The 20,957-nt window shown below is 36.0% G+C and overlaps 1 protein-coding gene across 1 annotated transcript in view; it reads left to right on the top strand.

The window, feature by feature from the left end:
* The window catches only part of LOC137390495 (caspase-6-like), a 528,030-nt gene that overhangs the window by 171,305 nt on the left and 335,768 nt on the right, over positions 1 to 20,957 (top strand). The window lies entirely within an intron of this gene.

Raw genomic sequence — 20,957 nt, 5'->3', positions numbered from 1 at the left:
ACAGGGTTTCCAGCCTCTTTTTCATATGACACACCGAATAATACCACATTGAGAATACACACCTATTCAATGTTAATCATAATAATCATATAACTTTCTGGATCCAGATCCCTTCCTGAGCCATTGTACGCACCAGAACTAGAACTTGACATTGGTCTGTATCTAAAACTACAAGTGGACCTCAATAAACCTCATAGTCCCCATATTGGGTGGTTTGCTAATTCTGCCATTATCTTGTCACCAGATCATTCCTTCCACCTTGAGCGCCTATGGGTTGCTCGCCTTTTACTTGCATCCCATTTCTTGTTGGTATAACATTCCCAACCTGTTGCTCATGCCTGGATTACTTGTCCATTACTGGCTCCACGTTCTTGAGTGGCATCACATTCTCAACCTGTTGTTTGTGTCTCGAAAGAAAGATTTTAGTTCTGGTACCTCTGAGAGTAGCTGGCGGCTGGTCCTCCATCCTCCATCCATGTCACAGCCACCAGACAAATCAGGGTATAACTCAAAAAAGTTTCTTTTGTTTATCTGGATCTCGCTCCACTCTAACGTAGTAACTATAAGGAGAGGTATTCTTATTCAGCACGGTACTCTCAGTTCCAATGTCAGTAGGAGCCCCAACGTGTACAACCTGCCCCAGTAAAATTTTCAGGAGTTGTTTTGCCCTATACTTCCTAATACAATCAAATTTACTTTCATGTGTTCTCTGGTATCTTTGAACTGACAATCGTCTACATCCCTCTCATAAGGCTGACCTTATTGGTCGGTCAAACATGAGTTTACTAGGGGAATATCCTCACGGCAATGGAGTTGTTCTACAGGCTGACAACCTGACATCTTCATTGTGGGTCTTGTACCATATGATAAATCCGGCATAAATGTTTTCTGCCTAAACACCATGTTAGATTCTACAGGTCAGTTACTAATAAGAAAAAGTCAAGAAGACCTAGAGGCTTGATAATTCTGTATATATAGCCTTTGCATCATGTGACATCTTAATCCGGTACCCGGCGAGTCACACAAAGCTTTGAAGCCCATACAAGCATAGGGGACGCATATATAACACGATAGTTTATCATACGAACATTAGTAACTATGGCTACACCAACAACAGATTGTAGAAAGTTACGCAACTGTCACGAGTGATGATGAGAGGCATCGTCAAGCTCACACCAACCCAGTAACTCTACAGCGCATCTACTGGTAAGTTACGCTGTCTAACTTGGAAAGTGAAGTAACAATTTGTCAAAATTAACTACTATAAATATTAATTCTTACAAGATAAAAAGACCAGTCAAACCTGAACCTATGAGCAGATTAATTTTTATTTGTGGAAGAAATCATTGTTTTGTACACTAATGTTTGTTTTGATGAAGATGTAGGAAATAATTTGTGCAAAAGGCAAATAAATGGCTTTCACAAATATAAAGATCAAATGAATGAAATAAATGATCTCACATTACCTATCAAAATTCAATCTTCAAGGTCAGCGAAAAAAGGGAGAGAGTTTAATAATAAATCATGCCTGCACTACCAGCCAAAAAATTTTTCTTCCAAAGGGTGGTTGTGCATCAGCGAGTTTCAAATTATTATTTATTTTAACATAGACTTACTTATAATGTTGTGTCAGTTTTTTTAAAGTCATGAAAGGCTGCTCTCTGTAAACTTTAAAGTTTAAACCCTCTTAAAATGCTCTCTTTAAACTCTTTAAGCAGTTGTACAGAACCCCTTTGCACTAATAGGGTTTACTTTCCATCAGTTTCCAAAGACTGACTTACTACGGAATCAATGGCTGGTAAATATGAAACGTCTCTCCTCTTTCAACTCTGGTAAAGGAAACAAACCGTGGCAGCCCACCAGCTCATCATGTTTATGATCAGTAAGTTGTAACATTTTATAACAAGACTAAGTTTAGTATAAAGTACTAAGTGCAAAAGACCACCTAGTTAATGAGCCTTAACAATAACGCTGCTAGTAAAAGTAGAAGCTGTTGTTTAGTGTACAAGAATCTTCTACAGGACTAAGAATTCATGTTTGAAGAAAATCTTAGTCTTTGTAGACAACTCATGTTATGGCCCATTGTGCCACTTCAACTGGTTTGTTTGCTTGTGGGTTGGTTAGATTTATCATTCTTGTGTAGTACTATATGTATTTTCAGCACATTGTGCATACTGTTATAGGTAAGTCGATTGTAATGAAAAGACGTTAGTATTACTTCTGTTAATGTTACTTAATATGTATATATCTGATTTGATTTTTATTTCAGGCATACTTTACTGATAACCGCTATTCAAAAGTGAGAGGCCTAAAGATCTTGAAGAAAGATGCAGTTCCTACAGTGTTTAATTTTGCACTTTCAAAATCACAGCCAAAGAGAAGAACGCACTTTGATTTAGCAAATTCATCAATTTGCAAGATGTACCACCAGCAATAAAAGCAATAATTTTCTATCATACAGTTGACATTGTAAAATTAACATTTCAACTCATCAATTATTAAATTAATGTCTTGATTGTTATTTCTGCTGCAAATCTGCCAATGAAACCAAAGCAAAAAAGTAGAAACATCTCCAACTTATAAGGTCAAAGTAATCCTCAAAATGTTTGCAACTTATTTATTCAAAAACGGATTTACCAATTATTTGATATAAAATTCCGGAGTTATCTTTTCAAACATCTCGGAAAGGAAAACTCCCAATATAATCACTAAATAAATATAGGAAGTCACCAACAAAGTAAAGAATGGAAAAGTGGAATCGTTGTATTTAATTAACCCTAGCTACTTATTGAGGTAGGTTTTGGAGGGTGAAAGTTAGTGTCTCATTAATATGTTATCATTTGGAGGCGTAGCGTTTCCGCTGCCACGGCTAGCTAACTATGACGTCTTGTCCAGTCTCATACCGTAATCGTAATCTCAGAAAACGCCACTATCTAGACTTGTTTTAAATGAGGTTTGAATTGACTTGCCTAAATAATTTTTGTGCAATGGCAGCACTTTAAAGCGCTAGTTGATCGTTGAAGATTATCAAAGACATGCTTGCTACTAAAAACCAAACAAATATTTAGGAAGCTTTTCCTGCAGTTTGAGGTGCATCAGTTCACTCGTTTTTAGCAGTATTGTTGTATTAACGATTGATAGAACTGGATTATCGTACCAGTTCCCTACAAGGCTTTGTGAATGGCTTAGTTTATTTATCTACCACAGATGTGCTGCGGTAAGTAGTTATTGCTAATAGCTCCTTGGTAAGGTCTGATCTTGATTAGTGGCTCTTTTAATCGATTTAACTTGTTTATTAAAGTACATAAGATTTTGCAGTTGACCTTTGCAAATACTGCAATTTAAGACTACAGTTCCATAATTCCTCATGACCCTATGTTTATTTTAAGAATCAGATACAGATGTACTAGTTATACCTTAAGACTAAATTATAAGAGTTGAAAAGTAAATGTCTGAAACTTGAGATGAAGCGACTCTCTTGTTCTCTCGATAATGAATTCTTCGGCTTCTTCTACTGATGCGTCTGACTGCTATGGGGAAGCTGTGCTAAAAGAGTGAAGAGTATGATTGAATATTCGTCTTTTTATTTTGAATAAAAGTTACCCTTAGTGTCCAGGAGTGAAACTATATATGTTTCAGGTCTTCAGTTGTGAATCTTGTAGTTTTTGGATGTTTCTGCCTACATTTTTTTGTTTTCCATCAGCAGAGATTTTATCATACATAATCTCTAATTATAAACTTTGGTGTAGATTGGTACCAGATGCAGATTTTGATATACTGCATGACGCAAGTTGCTATTGTCTGGCCACTGTACCTGTTAAGGAATCTGGTTAGACATTTATCTTAAAATGCACTATTTAGGAGTTAATCCTTGGTTTTAATCTGGCTCTGACCTTCAAGGTTTTAGTTGTTATTTATCGTTTTCATGGAAAGTTTCCAATGTTTTATTTGTGGATTGAAATCTGGGAGTTGGCTTGTAATAGTGATTTTCTCATCTCTGGAATTTGTAGATGCTATATCTGTGGCAATTTGTTATGAAATTTGCATCGGTGCTGAACATGGTGCTGTCTACCTGTACATGGCTGATATCAGACATAACGGTGTAAAACAATATGGTGCTTACTTTTTATGATTGAAAGTATTGTCATAAGATTGTTTAAGATAATATATATATATATATATATATATATATGTTATATTGGATTTTAACTGATATTTGATAGCAATAGTTCTGTGAATTAACATGTTATGGAGGTATGAGTGGATTCTCAATTACTCGAGTTAACCAATTATTAATAACATTATTAATAATAATAATGTTAATATTGTTAGAAATTCCACTGTCATACATCCCACGACCAAAGATATATTGGAAAAAAAGAAAGGGTACTGATGGTTGAGAAATGCAATATTAGCAGTCAAATGGCACTGCAGTGCAATAGGATAACTGCAATGGTAGCTGTAATGTACTGGGTGTGGGTGTTATTATATACAACAAATAGCAATAATGAGAGGAAAAGATTATATGTTTATATCTCTCCCCCTGCAATAGGAGAAATGCAATATTGGCCAATATTAGAAGTAAAATGCACTGATATTATTAGAATAACCAATATTATTAATATAGTAATAATATAAAACCAATACACAATTTTGTTTACATTTAAAAACGTCATAGTTTTCATAATCTCATAAGTATAATCTCATAATCTTAAAATCTCATGAGAATCGTTAGAACAAAATATCATCGTCATTTCCTTTACTTACACTGCGTTGTACATCAGTTAGAATACCGAAGTACTCAAGAGTCTAAAATGTCAGTTACTTTGAAATCGGCAAAAATGAAACGAGTTCAGTACTCTTATGTTAATTACAGAAACCTTCAACAATGCTATAGACTGGCGAAATATGCAGTTATTTTTTTCGTGAAATGCGCGCGACTTTATCGTTCTATTCTCTGTTGCTCGGCGTTTCAATATTCGGTCCTTACTTTTATTAAACCAAGGTTTTCAAGCTTTTTGTGGCGATTTTCGTCCAAATTAATCTGTCTATTTGTGTATAATTCGATCAGATGGGTTAGTTTTAGGAATTTGCGGTAACCTTTCAAAGGCTTGGTAACATATTTAAATAGGTTTATATGCGTTTTGTATCATTATTATACTTAACGACTTTACTGCAAAATAGTTAAATTTGTTGATAGAAATTCGTTGCAAAGGTTTGGTGACGGCCGTTAACGGATAATTTTTCGGGAGTTGTGTGCACATGTATATTTATCATAAATCTCCCAATCAATCGCTTCCCTCTTGTTTGGTCGTGGGATAATTAATATGAATAAAATTAATAATAATTACTAATATTATTATTAACAGTAGTCCTAATATTAGTAATAACAGTTACTAAAATTAGAACTCGCAGCCAGAGTTTATTAGTTTATTAGTTTATTTTTAACTCCAAGACAGTAATTATCATTTTTTTAATTGAAGAAATATTCACAGGGACGATTATATCATGATTAAATGTATTATTTAACTTTAGGAAAAGGAAATTATGCAGGAATTTGTAATAGCCTACTCATTTTATGAAGAGATCACTCGGCGAGTTGGGCACTCCTTGGATGCACGGAACCCGCCACGAGAAGCGTGTATTTTTGGTTGTTGAGACAGTCAACAATAGGATCTTACGTTCATTTACCAGGCATTGAAGAGAGATAACCACATAAATGGGATCTTCGCGAACTTCAGTAATAGTGACAGGATCACTCACTGCTCACAATTAAGGGTTGGACGGTTTCAGTAATTACCCATCAAAAGAGAACTTGGCTATCATAATTGACCCGGATCTGTTGGCATCATTCCATTGGCTAAGGAAAAACTGCGCCACCCTCAAGCCAATTTGAACGTCAATTGCGATGTGAGACGCTAGGTACCAAGGCTGTAATGCAGCCCTCGCGAGGCAAAGTAATTTGGTGAATGCATAATGTATTAGGAGTTATCCAAAGCAGGATGATAACTCCAAATTTTAAATAATAGTTTAAAGTGACCGAAACCGGACACAGTGAGCCCTGGGGATATGATGTTCCCCTGTTATACGATTTTTTTTGGCTCACAAAATGCACTGGGGTAAGGCCGTCTTTGGCAAGATTGTGACGCGCTGGTCATTTGAGTGCTTCCTCGCATACTTCTCAGCTCAGATGCGTAATTTTGGTATTATTCATACTTTTTTTAGAAAGCACTTGACATCAACCATCACTCAATGAGATTTCATCTTTGTCATGCAACTCATTAACAAATTATGAACCATTAAAGCTGGTGTGACACGCGGGGCCATAGTTTGACATGAAAAACTACATTTTGATCAATTAGTAAAATCTTCTGAAATTTTGGACTCATAACATTATCATTTGACAAGCTCAAAGGTCTATTGTTCCCCTATTAGGAATACATATCATTTTGTTTCCAGGCCAAATTTTAATGATCCTGTAAGGTTTGAAAGAAGACTACCACCTGTAACGCGCGGGACTGCGACGCATGGGACAAAAATAACATTATGAAAATTAAGCATTTTTCTATGTTTTCTAGTTGTTAGACCACAAATTGTTATGAGTTGTAGTTGCAACATTGCATATGTATGCACATTGCGTATGTATATTCACTTGTGCTAAACCAAACAATAGTTTAAAATTACCATATATTGTATTTATTTTATTTAAACATAAAACACATATAATTTGAAGGCTGTCAGACTTTCATGCAGTAAACCATTTAAAAAAAACATATTCTGCCATTATTATTGCATAATTTCCTATTACAAAGTATCTCAGTGACCTGGTAGTTGCTGCTGGTACAACAACTGGGCATACTTAAAGAAGCAAATTCCTATGGGTGGATCTTATGTCGTCGGGGTTTGGTCACTTGAGCTGCTTGTGTGCACGGTGTATGTACTTTACAGTGTAGCTACCTTCACTAGCTTCGATTGTGAGAATTTCCCCAAAGCTGACTTCAGAGTTATAGGCCACTGTGACCAGCATTTGAGGTAAGAGCTGAGTCAGTGTTTGTGAAGTATCTCCTATGGTTGCCTTTTGATTCGGTTCGCTGCTCGGTGTGGATGGAACTGGCTGATAAGTGGAAGAACACCATTCCATCAGAGTAACATCACCATCTTCCTTAATTGCTACGTGATGGCAAGATAGAATGCCACGAATTGGAGGTGCAGTAGACCAGCGTTCTTTGCAGCTCCTTGCCGTTTTAGTGATCATATTTTCTGAGATGTATAAAATCTTCATTGGTTTTACTGATTTGGAAGTTACTATTGTTGCAGCTTCTGCAAATGATTTTGCCGAGTTTACGACATACCATCCTTGATATTCTGCCATTAGAACCTGTTGTTTGATGCTTCTCCCAACACCATCTACTGAGCCTTTGCCATGTGATGTCTAAAAAAAACTTCCAGTCAGCTGCCATACCCATTGCACCCTTATGGCTTATCAAGTTCTGAAATGTGAACCGATTAATGTTTTGATATGCGGATCCATCACTTACATAATGAATATGTTGCAAGTTAATAGTTTCGGCTTTCAGAAATTTCACAAGTTCTCTATTAAACAGTGTAAGCAGCATCCTTAGTTTGTTCTAGGCTATCACTAACTAATACACAGCATTTGTAGGCAAGGACTCCATCCAGCTTATAATAAATCATGACAGTGAATACTGTCACCTAGTGCTGGGACGATATCAAAAATTCGTTTCGGTACGATATGATAGCGTAGTCAACCGATATATCGAAATATCGGTTATGTTATTTGGAGTTGTCTTACCTGCTAGAAAAACTGCCATGAAAGAACAACTCCGTAATGAATTTATATACCGGTATAATTCTCTGAAGAATCGGGTATCAAGTAGGTAGAGTAGAATATCCTTCGTTTTTCATGACGTCTTTCTATCGTTGTCCGCCATCTTTATGGAGAGCTTCTATCGTTAAAAACACGAAGCTTCTGCAATTAATTATGTTTGTTATGCTTTTGTTTGCCATTTTTTATTGCAGTATCAAAATAACATCAAAAATACTATTATTCATGTAAACATCAACGATACTTACACAGTCAGATGATACAGGCCATATTATAGTCATCAAATTATTAATAACAATTAATCTTGCCGCAATCAATACTCATAGAAGACCTATTCTTCAAATCTGAACTCTTGTATATAGTATCAATCAATTTATTTTTGTAAAAGTTATCCTGCATTACTTATTTGAAGTCATCATCTCATGTAAATTTTATTTTAATTTTTACACCAATAATCTCAAACTGAACATGAATTGTTCACTACTATTTTGCATTCAGGATACTTTCACATGTTTCATTTTATTTGATAATATGCCTGAAAATAGAGGCTTTTTGTTATTTTGTTATCAGCAAAATTAAACATTACTAACTAACATACTATTAATCAAGAAAATGACGATAGTTTTCTACAAAGATGGCGGCTTTTTCGCGGACGAGCGCATTTGCAAACAATGCGATGACGTCAAAAAACCGATGTATCTATATTATCGTCGATATCGTCCAATATCGACGGTATCCGATATTTCGATATGGGCAGAAAGCACTCGGTACGGTCGGTATCAAAAAGTGATATCGACGATATACCGAAATATCGTAATATCGTCCCAGCACTACTGTCACCCCTATTGTGGTGTAGTAGGTGCTTTGATTTCAGTTGCTTACAGTTAAAGTTCTCACTGAAGTCTGCGAATGATCACTGCCCCAATTTTCAAATTCTGTTTGAGGTAAATGTATGATTTGTGTTGACGGTTGGAAGTGTACATATGAAGGGAAAGTGATGTCAGTTGGTATTTCAGCAGTACAAGCAAGTCAGATGATGGCATCTGACCTTCGAGCTTGTTTAGGAAGCCGTTTTCACCATCTCTCCACTGATAGAAATTCACCTGTTCTTTAGCGCTAACAACCAAACTATCGATCGAATCAGCGCCACAAGAGTCACAATCCCTCTTCACACATGATTAATCTTCCATGTTACACGCAGTTCTTTTCAAAAGCTGGTGGACAGTAGTGGGCATTTCCAAAAAACAGACAGAGGGTAGAGTCCCAGTTCTTAACTCTGAATTTCGCAGTAGTTGCAAGCAGACAATTTGATCATGTCTAGAAACTGGCTTGCAATTTACTTGACCCAACTTTTTAAATTCACTAGGGCTTACCTTGACGGTCAGATATTCTTCATTGAAAATCTCAAAGATGACACTCAACGTATAGGTCAGCAGGTGTTTCCGAAGCTTTCGTCGCTTGTGGGCAGGAAGTTTGACACGATATTAACAGCAGTTTGGCAGTCATTAGAATACATGCCAGTTAAAACGCCTTACCAGTATCTATAAGTGAAACTTACTTTCTCTACTGACTGAAAATTTGATGCGTGATTGAAAGATAATTTTTGTAACCGTACTTTAAAAATACACATTTGGTTCAAAGATTACCTCGTGATTTGAACACTAGGTGTGTGTATGATAAGAATAGGCTAATATTGACAAGCTCCATGTTCTGAGTTACAAAACCTAAAATAATTCTAATTCATTATTTTTATCAAAGAAGCTGGCTTCATAGACTTGGAAAATCAAGCATTACTTTCACATGTCAGGGTATCATAGAGAATTCACAAACAACGGCAGACATCACCATATTATTGAAAATGTCCCGCGTGTCACAAATACTTACATGTACCTATAAAACAGAAACATGCAGTCTTTTCAGCAAATTGGCGAGTTTGGCTAAGCTATAGCAGCCCAAAATAAAATTATAGATAATAATTTTTTTTATCTCAGATAGCTTGGGAAGAACAGGCTGCAACTAAATGCACTGAAATTGTGACGCGCGGGACAAACTGATTTTGGCTCACCTGAATTATAATGAGAAACTTGCGTTTGCTCAGAAAAAACACCTGGGCTAGAAAATCCACTCTTGCATTGATTATAAAATGAAAGCAAATTTTATTTCAGAATGAATTGCAAAGTTTGAGATGATATGATCAATTGTCCCGTGCGTCCCACACCATACAGGAAAAACCTACTTGCATGCCCAATATTTTCATGAGAGAATATTTCATTATGAAAACTTTTTTGTTTTCACACATCTGAACATGTTCACTCGCTAATTAACTTAAAATTATGGTTGCAAAAGGCAGAGAAAAAATTGCCTTTGTGTGTGACACCATGCTTGGTCTTGCCCAATGCAATTGTTTTCCATCCTCGCCATACGAATTCTATTTCGCCATACGAATTCTACTTCGCCATACGAATTCAGTCATATATTTTGCTCAAAATTAAAATTTGGCAGTCAATTTGCTTATTACGTCGAAATAACAAAGAGGCCGATATTTTGTCTGCTGAAAACCTTCTCACAACGCATGGAAAAGGTATGATGACCCATTTCTCTCAGTTCAGCATTCCTTAAGTGAAAAACGATAATTTTTCTCCTTTGAAACCATTAACAAAGTTTGAGTTGCGATCCCTTCGAATAGAGGGTCTGGGATCAGACAGCGTTCCTTAACCTGCTCACAAAACCCACTTCAATACGTATTAAACAGAAAATTTTGGAGAACAGCATTGCTTGGGCTTTCTTGTCAACTTGGATTGAAAAGGGTTTTTATAAGGTCGGCTAAAAGTGATGGTGAAAAGGAAGCCGGAAATATATAGGTGATAAAATTTTAGCGATAAAAAAGTTAAGTTCTATTAAATAGTTGACAATACATACTAAAACTTAGCTTTAAGTGCTTGTTTAGTAATCTAAATTCAGTTAAATTCAAAGTTTATGTAATACGTCTGTCTCGAAGGTACATTGTAATGTTACATTTTATATCAGATCGTAATCACTAAATAAATTGAAGTTTCTGGATGTAACTATAGTTACTAGGGCTAACATACTAGCTTGCTACTATTTTTTAATATGTACAGTACTTATATAATATTTTGATAATTTTTACCAGGGGATGTTTGCATTAGATAATTCCTATTGGTTTGTATACCCCTTTATACGATATTTTTGCCATACGATGCCAAGTCTGGAGCGGATTGAAATTGCATGGCAAGGGTGCACTGTATCTGTGTATAAATAAAAAAACTTTAACATTCATATCGCGAAAGACCATTATTATGCGTGTCTATTAAGGGGATACTGAAATGTTTATATTGCATTTATAAAAACTGAGTTTCCTTGTAACATTCACATTCTATTTGACTTAGCAAAGCATATTCATAAACGTTACTCTTGTATAAATCCTTCCCAATATTTGTTCTTCGAGACTTTACTTATACATGAGTATATATGGTAATAACGCTCTTTTTTCAGTTAAAAACAATATCACGAAGCTTTTCATGTACATAATTCATCAATTGACTTATGGCTGGGATGAATTCAATCAACTCGCATGTTAATTTGTAAAGGATTTTGCTGTGACCTTTTACGGCTCTACAAGAAACCAAACCATATTGAGTATAGAAGGAAGTGTATGCATTTTTACAAATATATAATGAATACAGTTGAGAGTGCACATGCAATCAACTGTATGTAGCGATACTTTCCTGTGCTCTGGCTTGCTTGGCTCATTTGGGCTCCTTTTATACGATTTTATGTGCGTATGTCCAGCTATAGTTATTTAATCGTTATAGCTGCACATACACACAACAGACTTTGAGATTTATAATTTTTATATACATAGTGAAACCAGCATCTGCATTAGTTACACCATTCAACTGTGAAACATTTTTATAGCTTACTAATGAGGTACATGAAACTGGTTTCTGAACCCAATTTGCTCCATGTAAAGGCTCCGCACTTTTTCCAAAAGGGCCGACTCAGTAGTAGTTTGGACTTTCATTTGTTTGCTCGGTGGTAGATCTGTTTCAGATTTGCCGATTCGGTAGCTGGTCGGTCTCTCACTTGCTGACTCGGTGGTAAGTTGGTCTCTCAATTGCCGATTCGGTGGTAGCTCCATCTCTCAATCTCTAACTCGATGATCACTCAGTGATCCCCTATTGGCCAGTGATTGGCTATCTGTTTTTTTGGCCCAGTTGAGTGCTGACTTAGTCATTTTTGTTCGATTCTTTGTAATTTCGCTGAGGCCGAGTCTTGTAGCTTTAGCGCGGTTGGTTTGTCATGATGGCTGATGGGATAATGTCAGCTGTGATGGCTCTGTCATCATGACCGACATTATTTTTCTCTGCCATATAAGGTTGATATACCTGCTTGACCTACAAAAAATAGACTTTGCTCTGATAATAAGAAATAAAATCACCGGCCGTTGTCGTAAGAAGTAAACACTTGTGCTACTGTTTAGGTCAAAAAGTGTGTTTTTACTACTTTCATCAGCAGACATGTAAAGTGGCAGGCCTAACAAAATAGCAAAATAATGAAATTCTATGCAGGAAATAAAAAGTTGAAATTGTGTAATTTCGGTAGTTAAATTTTTACAGATCTATCTAATTTTTCTTTAGCTTTTGGAAAAATCATGTAAGTTCATTCACAGCATCATTATCCTTATACACATTTAGCAGCTACCTTCTTTTCATAGTGTTACACATAGTTAGTGGCTATCTACTCTTACAATAACCAAATCACTTATCAACACACATTCGTATTGACCTCTACACATGCTCATGAACTGTAATAGTTATACACATAACCAAAGTGGCAAATCAAACAACCAAGTCTGCTAATTGACCTAAATTGACATTTTGATTACTGGGTTAACATTCCTTTACTCTACTTTAAGGGCCCTTGTGTGCACACTATTTATGACACTGCTGTAATTACTATCACTTAGGCTGTGTATCTATCACAACGAGTAATAAAATAACAACTGGCAACGAGGATAGGATTCACTTGATTGCGCAGAACGTCATAGATTATACATGTCCATCAACAGCAGAGACTTTTGTTGACAGGCATGTATACTTGTTTACTTTGCATACCAAATATTAAATTACACCAACTATATCCGTTTTATCATCTTATCACATTTTTTTAGTCATATATTTTCTTTTGACACAAGTTCTATAAGCAAAAAGCAGTAATTTTTTCTCCAATCACTGGAACCAAGATGATGACTCTTTGGAGACATTCACTCTTTATTTTGAACGGTTTGAAGTATTTACCATAGCAAATGGCATTACATATGCTGCGAAAAAAAGCTATTTTATTGGGTCCTATACTGTCAGTTTTTTTAGTCTCACAGCTCCTGATATATCCAAAAAGCAGGGTCTTTCAGCATGTACACAATTTTTAACTGGTCATTTATTTCCAGTCCTTGATAATTGTAGAAACTATTCATTTTCCCTAAAACACAGCTACCCGGAAAAAACGTGACCCTGTTTCTAGCACAACGCTAAGCACTTTCGGGACACTGTTATGCTTGTGCCAATTTTTGAGTTTGAGTATTGCAAGTTCGGTTTGTATGTAAAATTTCATCTGAGAGCACACATCGTAAACTACACTCAGGAGCAGAACTTACACTAGACTAAGCCTTAGAAATAGCTAAGGGTATGAAGCAATACAATAAAGATGTTCACTAGATGACTATAAAACCTTATACACCACAGACTGTCCAAGTATCTTCACTAAATTCAAATAATGTGGGTGTATCATTTTCCCCCAAGAACACATGCTCCTAAATGATTTTAAGACCTTGTCACACTTGTGGTAGTATTCAACGTTTAAGACAACTGTTGACACCTGCAACCATAGTGCTTCAACTTTTGCTTAATAAGAACAACTAAATGCAGCATATCAGAGTGGCATTTTTATTAGTACAGCTCACCACAAAACCTTTTCTGTTTTGATATATTTTAGCCTCATTAGGATTATCTCATAGAAGAGCAATTGGGCTTCATCGAGTGACATCCCATGGGCATTACTTTGGTCAAGTTGGTCATACAGCACCCCAGGAATTTGATTGACCACCTGCTTACTTAACATAGTCTTGCAACCCCGTATCAATCAGGAACTGCACACACTTACCCTCCAGCCTTCTGGAAAATAAATAACTCAAGTTGATCCAGCTGAGAGTTTGCGCCCAGACCGAACTGTACTCTTGGTCCAGTGGTGACTGAATGGATGGCCATATTGTCTTGTCCGACATTCCTACTAGTCTGGCCAGCTCTTGTGAACTGAATTGAAGCCTGCCACTTTTCGAGGCAGAATCTGCAGGTGGTCGTGCTTTAGCTTGGCTAGTGTAATCGGGATTGGCCCTGCCACTTTTAAAGCAGGTACCATCACGCTCCTAATTCTCATAGGTTTGTTGAAACCCGAAAGCAAGCCCCCGGTATCCTTCCTGCGATTCGAGTCTCATATGGAGCTAAGACTTAGATGTGTCCATGTGTTTGTTCTCTTGTGCCGACTCATATCCTACCTGCTCTATAGGTTAAAAGAAATGACTGAGCCTTTGGTTTTGCGGTCCTCTAGAGGTGATTATTAGTGACGACCTCTGGAGTCAATTTTTCCCAGTAAATCAGTGTGAAGGACCTGAGCGCAATGAGTATTAGACTCCACTGCTGCAACACTACCAATTTACCAGACTGCGCTTTTTATGGCTGAGGCTGTTTTAGCGCTTATGTCTCTTTCTTTCAAATTCTAAGAAAAAGGTTGCCTTTGGCTTTGCCTGACAACTGTCATTTACTGTTTGGTGACTGGGCCAGTCTTGAATTTGCTTTATCTGTTTGGCCACCTGCTTCACCATCAGAGTACGCAAGTAAGCTGATGAATACTGGGGGGGTCCTCGCAGCCAGTTCTGACACAGGCTCCAGTTGGTTATCTTTCCTTTATTTTAAGCTGCAGAAACACTGGCAAATTTTGCAAAGGCGGTGCCAAACGCCCTCACTAACAAAAATTATTCCAGTTTGCTAGTTAGCTGATCATGGCCAGAAGGTGTCTCTGTAGCAGGGCTGGTTCAAGGAGTTGCGAAACATTTTGGCTATTATTGGCAGGTATTGCCCAAACAAGTTTGCATACGCGATACAGATTAGTCATTCAACCTCTACATCGTGTCCTTGCAGTGAGATCTGGTTGTTTTTCACGGCATTCAGCTCGATTTTGGTCTACCTTGTAGAGAGTCTAAAATTCATCAGCATTGCGGGCATCAAATTCAGCTTATATTTCATTGGGTTTACCGCAACCTTCAGCTTCTTCCTGGAGGCTTTTCCGGAAGTGTAATATGGATGCCCAGGCTGTTCACTGAAGTACATTTGCCACTTCCAGTGGCTGATAAATAATCAGCATACCCCGTAATGCCATACTAGATGGTGGTTTTCATTGATATACCTGGTCAGAGTCTCGGGTCCAGTCATCAGCACCTCTAGAGCTTTAAGGTTTGATCAACAGTTAAGTTGCCAGGCATAACCTCTTTCAATTTATAGAGACAAATTTTGATGCTTTTTATATAATTTATAAAAAATGCATTTAATATATTTTAATGCACTTTTTTGGTAGCAAACAGTATGTTCTTGAAAAATTCTGCGTCATCTAATCATCATTTGAATTAAAAACAAGTTTTCATTGTCAAATATTGATAAATGCAAACATTAATTTGCACATAAATGTCTCCGTGCATACTTTTACCAATGAACCCATTACCTATCCATACTTTTACCGATGCACAAGTACCTATTCATACATGCACAATTGCATAAATGTACCCATAGATATTTGCAGTGTCATATAAACTCATGTGTGTAGAAAGCCTACAAGATTCCTCTACAGCACAACATCAAAATCAGATCAACTGGACAGTGGTGGTCAAATATTTATGGATGTGTTTGTATATAAGAAATATACAATAAAGCCCAGATGTAGAGAAAGCGCAAAAGTGCTCTGTTCATTGCTTGCGTATTTATTTTTCATACACACTGGCGAAGCAAACTTCACTTTGCTTGACCTAGTTTTATTTAGTTGAACCCAATCAAGTTGAACCAAGTCAAAAGCTGGCCTGTCTACAGGGCCCATTGGATCTGACCTCAAATGTACCATTCTATAATTAGAATTCAAGTGGAAGAGCCAGCTGAGCCCAGGCTCCAAACAGCTGATTTCTTCTATTATCACCCCTTGCTTGGTGGAGCTAGTGTCACTGTTAGCGGCAATTCCTGGCATAGTCAAATCTGCATCCGCTCAGGCATCCCCATGCTGGTGGAGCTGCCTGATTCTTCTGACTGATGTGGTCAACCACCAGTCCCAGTCTGTAATGCCTGTGCCAATTTTATTTCTTCTTTTTTATCTTTTTTGGCTACTCGTATGTGTATATGATATCACATCCAGTTTCTCAGCTGTTTTTGGTAACTGAAACGATTGGTATCCTTTTGCATTATACCTTCTTCTGGGTTTGAGGATAACCGCTGCATGATTTAGCTCCTCCAGACATGAGTGAAAAGGTTTCAGACTTTCGCTCATGGTGGAGGGTTTCCCTTGCCTTCTCGCCAAGTACAGTCGATAGACCCAGGCTTTTATGACCTGGTATAGCCCTATGTATTTGGTGAGCAGTTTTGGTTGTTCTATTTTTTCTAGTGTTATTGTAATTGTCCGATTGTAAACTGTTTGTAATTATTAAATCAGTATCCAATCATTTTTCATTTTAAGCATTGGAGTAGAACAGACTTTTTTTTAATAAATACTTACTAAATGGTTCACATATAAACACCTTTGATGCTGGTTCCTTTTTTTCTCACCTGAATTGCACAAAAGACTCTTTTATAATATAAAGTTTCAGAGCATTTATATTTTTATCCTCATATAATGAACATTGTGTACAGCAATCAAATTCTTCAGATATTACAAATTATATAAAGTTTCCATGGTTGATGTACCTGCTGGAAATAGCAACGCCCTAAAAATGGAAAATGCCATAAGTGTCTATTTTCTAGGTGGTCAATTATAAAAAATCAAATATATAAATAAAACAATAGAAACGAGAAATACTTCATTATATATATATATATATATATATATATATATATTTAGACTAGACTAAGTTACTCAAGTACTTTAATAATCATACAATATATTCATTAAAGTCAATAGCTTTAAAAACCTTAGCATCACACACATGCAGGTGATGAATGTTATACAGCACTAGTCAAGTATCAATCATTGGTCTTTCATCTCCTAATTGTTTCAGCAGCACTTCCACTACCAATACAGTGACTTTATGAAGAAACCTAACTTTCAACAGCTGTTCTGAAAGAAGAAAAATGGACAAAGCTTTTGGTGGGAAACGTGGAGCTTCTTGTAGCAAGGCAGATGCCCCCAGTGAAAAGAGGACAAAGAGTAATGATTTTGAGGACCATCCGGATTTCTGGAAACCCAGTGAGTAAAGTAGTTGCCTTTTAGTGTCATTTAAACAAATGAAAACAGAAACCTAAAGTATGTATTTATCATTCAATAAATCATAATATGAAGTCAAATGTCTGACATACAATGCAAATACAATAACATACAATGAAATCACAATGAATGAAGTATTGCTAGAATTACCAGAAGAGTTGCATGTTCAAATACACTCCTAATTGGTTATTTTATCAATGAGTATTCGGCAATTGGGTGTCTATTGTTAGTATATAGATGGTTTTTCTTTTATGAAGCTAGGCTAGATTTTCATAATTTGACCAAGTTAACTCAACTCAATGTTCACTATTTATATTTCATTAAAATTGAATCATGCTGTTCTCATCTTATAAAAATATAGCGTGCTCCTTCAGAATATGATTACCCTGTTATACAACTTTTTTACCTCAAAAAGTGAAATATGATGATTTTTTCACCACGCCATACAAATCTCATTTCACAAATTCAACAAAATTTTTGCCCAAGTTCAAGTTTTGCAGTCAGTGTGCTTGTTACGTACATAAATAATAGTAATTCATATATAATTATAATAGTAATTCATATATAATTCACATAAATAATAGCAAGTTAACCGAAATGCTGTTCGGCAAAATTATTTTTACAATGCTTGAAAGAGACACAATGACTGACTTCTCTCAGGTCGGCAATTCCCATGTAAAGCGGTAATATTTTCCCTTCAAAACCAGTAGCAAATTTGGATTTGTAATCTCTTCAAAGAAGTCCGTGATCAGACAACCTCTTTTAACCTCCTAACAAAATTCCACTTCATTATGAAAACAACATCGGGTCGGTGCGTGCGTGTGTTTAGTAAGCTAAATTTTGAGGTGAATTCAAAGTTTATGTTATATGTGCGTCAGTCTTGAAGGCAGGAACTCTCTATGGTGCATTATAATGTTACATTTTATTGCAGATCATAACCACTAAATACGCTAAATACAATGAACTTATTGTAGGTAACTATAGTTTCTACTCCTGCATATGATTTTTCCACTATATGATACCAACTTTGGAATGGATCAAAATCGAATCCTGTGGGTGCACTGCACGCACTGTCCATCAACATTTTTCCTAAAAATATTGTTAACCTTTTAACAGGCAAATTTTCAGGATTATGTCAGACGCCCAGATTATATATCAGATTATATATAAGATATAATCCAGATTATATCAGGATTATATCAGAATATATATTTATAATATATATAAATAATATATATATTACTTCAGATTATATCAGGGCGAATTAATTTACCGGAAAATCAATTTTTTTAAAAAGGTTTCATGGCTGCTCATTGATCTCTTGGTAATCTGGCTCTCACAAATGATCTTGAGTCAAAGTGGATCTCAACTTGATTGATCTTGATCTCAAATGATCTTGATCTCAAATGATCTTGATCTCAAATGATCTCAAATGCTGATTCACGCACGCGCACGTACATGTACACACACGTACACATGTATACACATACACGTACACATACCTTCCCTTAGCCATCTAATGTTAACTAATGTATGTTAGTAAATCTTCACAAGTGGCCTTGCTTTTTTTATAAACTTCCTTGAGTTCCTGTATCTTCATAGCCTCACCTCACACATTATTTGTTGAAATAGATTATTTGGTTTTCTGCATAAAATAGTTTGGTGGATGATGCAATAGAATGCTAGCACTGATGCTATATCGTTCTTCAATCTAGCTATGACACTTTGATCTCTTCCAACCATGGCTTTTGCACCATCTGTTGTGACAGATATTCGTTTGTGGAGAGGTATATTCATATTATCAATTTCTCTAATGAGGGCATCATAGATAGCGGGGGAGGGGGGTGGTTTCTCCTAATCCAACCAAAGTATGAAACCCTCTTTTATTTCTTCACCATCAAATAATCGCTGACACAGGGTATAAGAATAAAACATAATACTATGCTTTATAGAGAAACATGCTGATGCTTCATAAAGAAGCTTGTAGTATAAATGTTTGGCTTAGTCACTTTGAACCAAAAATCATAAAATAAGTGCATCATTTTCTACTTGGTGTTGTATCCTCCTTCAACTGTCTCCTAAAATGCACTTGTATGACTTCAGTTTGCAACCACATGATAAAAATATCATTACCAGTTGATAGTGTACACACAGTAGCCTATATGCCTTACAAAGACTGCTAATTGAGTAGTAGGCCATTATATCAGTAGGCTCATCAATAGCGATTGAAAAGTAATCTACTTGGTCTATATGGGTTAGCAAAGTCAAGCTAATCATTAATGGTTTCAATTATACCCGTAGAAGTTTTCCTAGAAAGTCTGTATAACCTTGAATTTACTAATCATATCACTCTTACCTGGAAAAATTGTTTGCATAGCCTCAACCATGATTTATTTTACAATCTCAGCATGAGAATAAGAAAGCATTGCTTTTGTAAGAGTCTTTGACACTCGTAGAAAAGCTTGTGTAGCTTGTTTATCAGCAACTGTGAAATGAGCTGAGAAAAGTGTTGCTGAGAAATTTTCCTGCAGAATGAGATTTTTTCCTCCAGACAGTTTGCAAAAACTTTGCAACTAGAGATCCAAATATACGCAGTTATGATTTTTGCTGTCTGATTTTTATACATTTCTTGAAACTAGATTTATGTAAATATTTCGCATACAAATTTATCGGGCAGAAAAACAAGATAGAACCGGTTGCATATCATGGCAAAAACATTTTCTAACTGGACCAATTTATTTCCAGTAAGGTCTTCAAAATTGTCAGTAAAGTGTAAACTTGCTTCTAATTTTCTTTCTACTTTCAATTTAATTAAAAATCAGCGTAGATAATAAAATAATGTGGACCAGTAAGCCAACGTAGTAGGCTTTTTGAGAATACCTATATGCAAAACTAAACAAATAACTTGCCAAATATATTTATAATCAACAGGCTCCGAAGCATCGCAATGTTTTTGAAGGCCATCTTTATTCGTTTCGTTAAATACAACATTTATAATGGCCGATGTTATAAAAAGCTTTGAATAATAAAAAAACACCTGTTTAAGAATTCGAACTTCTACTCTTGCTCAGCTGTCATCAAAATGTAATTATTTTGGTTTTAAATCAGCTCCTCTTTGATATCCGTCATTATTCCCTGTTTTATTTCAGTCTCACTTTTGCAATCCACTTCACTCTGTTGATCTTCTTTTTTAATTTCATCCTCTTCCTCACGTTCTTCTGCCCTAAAATCCTTTTTTTCACTTTCAAACCAGTCGATATCTTCCTGTAAACAAATCTTTTTAGCAGCGCTTGAACAATCGCGTCCGTTCATGATGATTAGCTTCCGTAAAGGACGATCAACATTTTGCAACATGTTCTTGTCGCACACGCGTATAAGGGACTAATTATAGCCTCAAAATAGTAGTATGATGTCTTTTAAAACTTCTTAAATTATTAATTAAAATTTTTTAGAGCCGTTAAAATAAATAAATGAATTTAAAAAATACCTATTGAAGACTCAGATCCGTCAGGCATATACGGGTTTGGTACGCTGAGACCATGCTCTTAACCCGATGAAATACGGAACAGTATGGAAAATG

This window comes from Watersipora subatra, chromosome 3 (genome assembly GCF_963576615.1).
Source record: "Watersipora subatra chromosome 3, tzWatSuba1.1, whole genome shotgun sequence".
Classification (NCBI taxonomy): Eukaryota; Metazoa; Bryozoa; class Gymnolaemata; order Cheilostomatida; family Watersiporidae; genus Watersipora; species Watersipora subatra.
The sequence above is the reverse complement of the archived record's forward strand: the minus strand, read 5'-3'. Positions and strand labels throughout refer to the sequence as shown.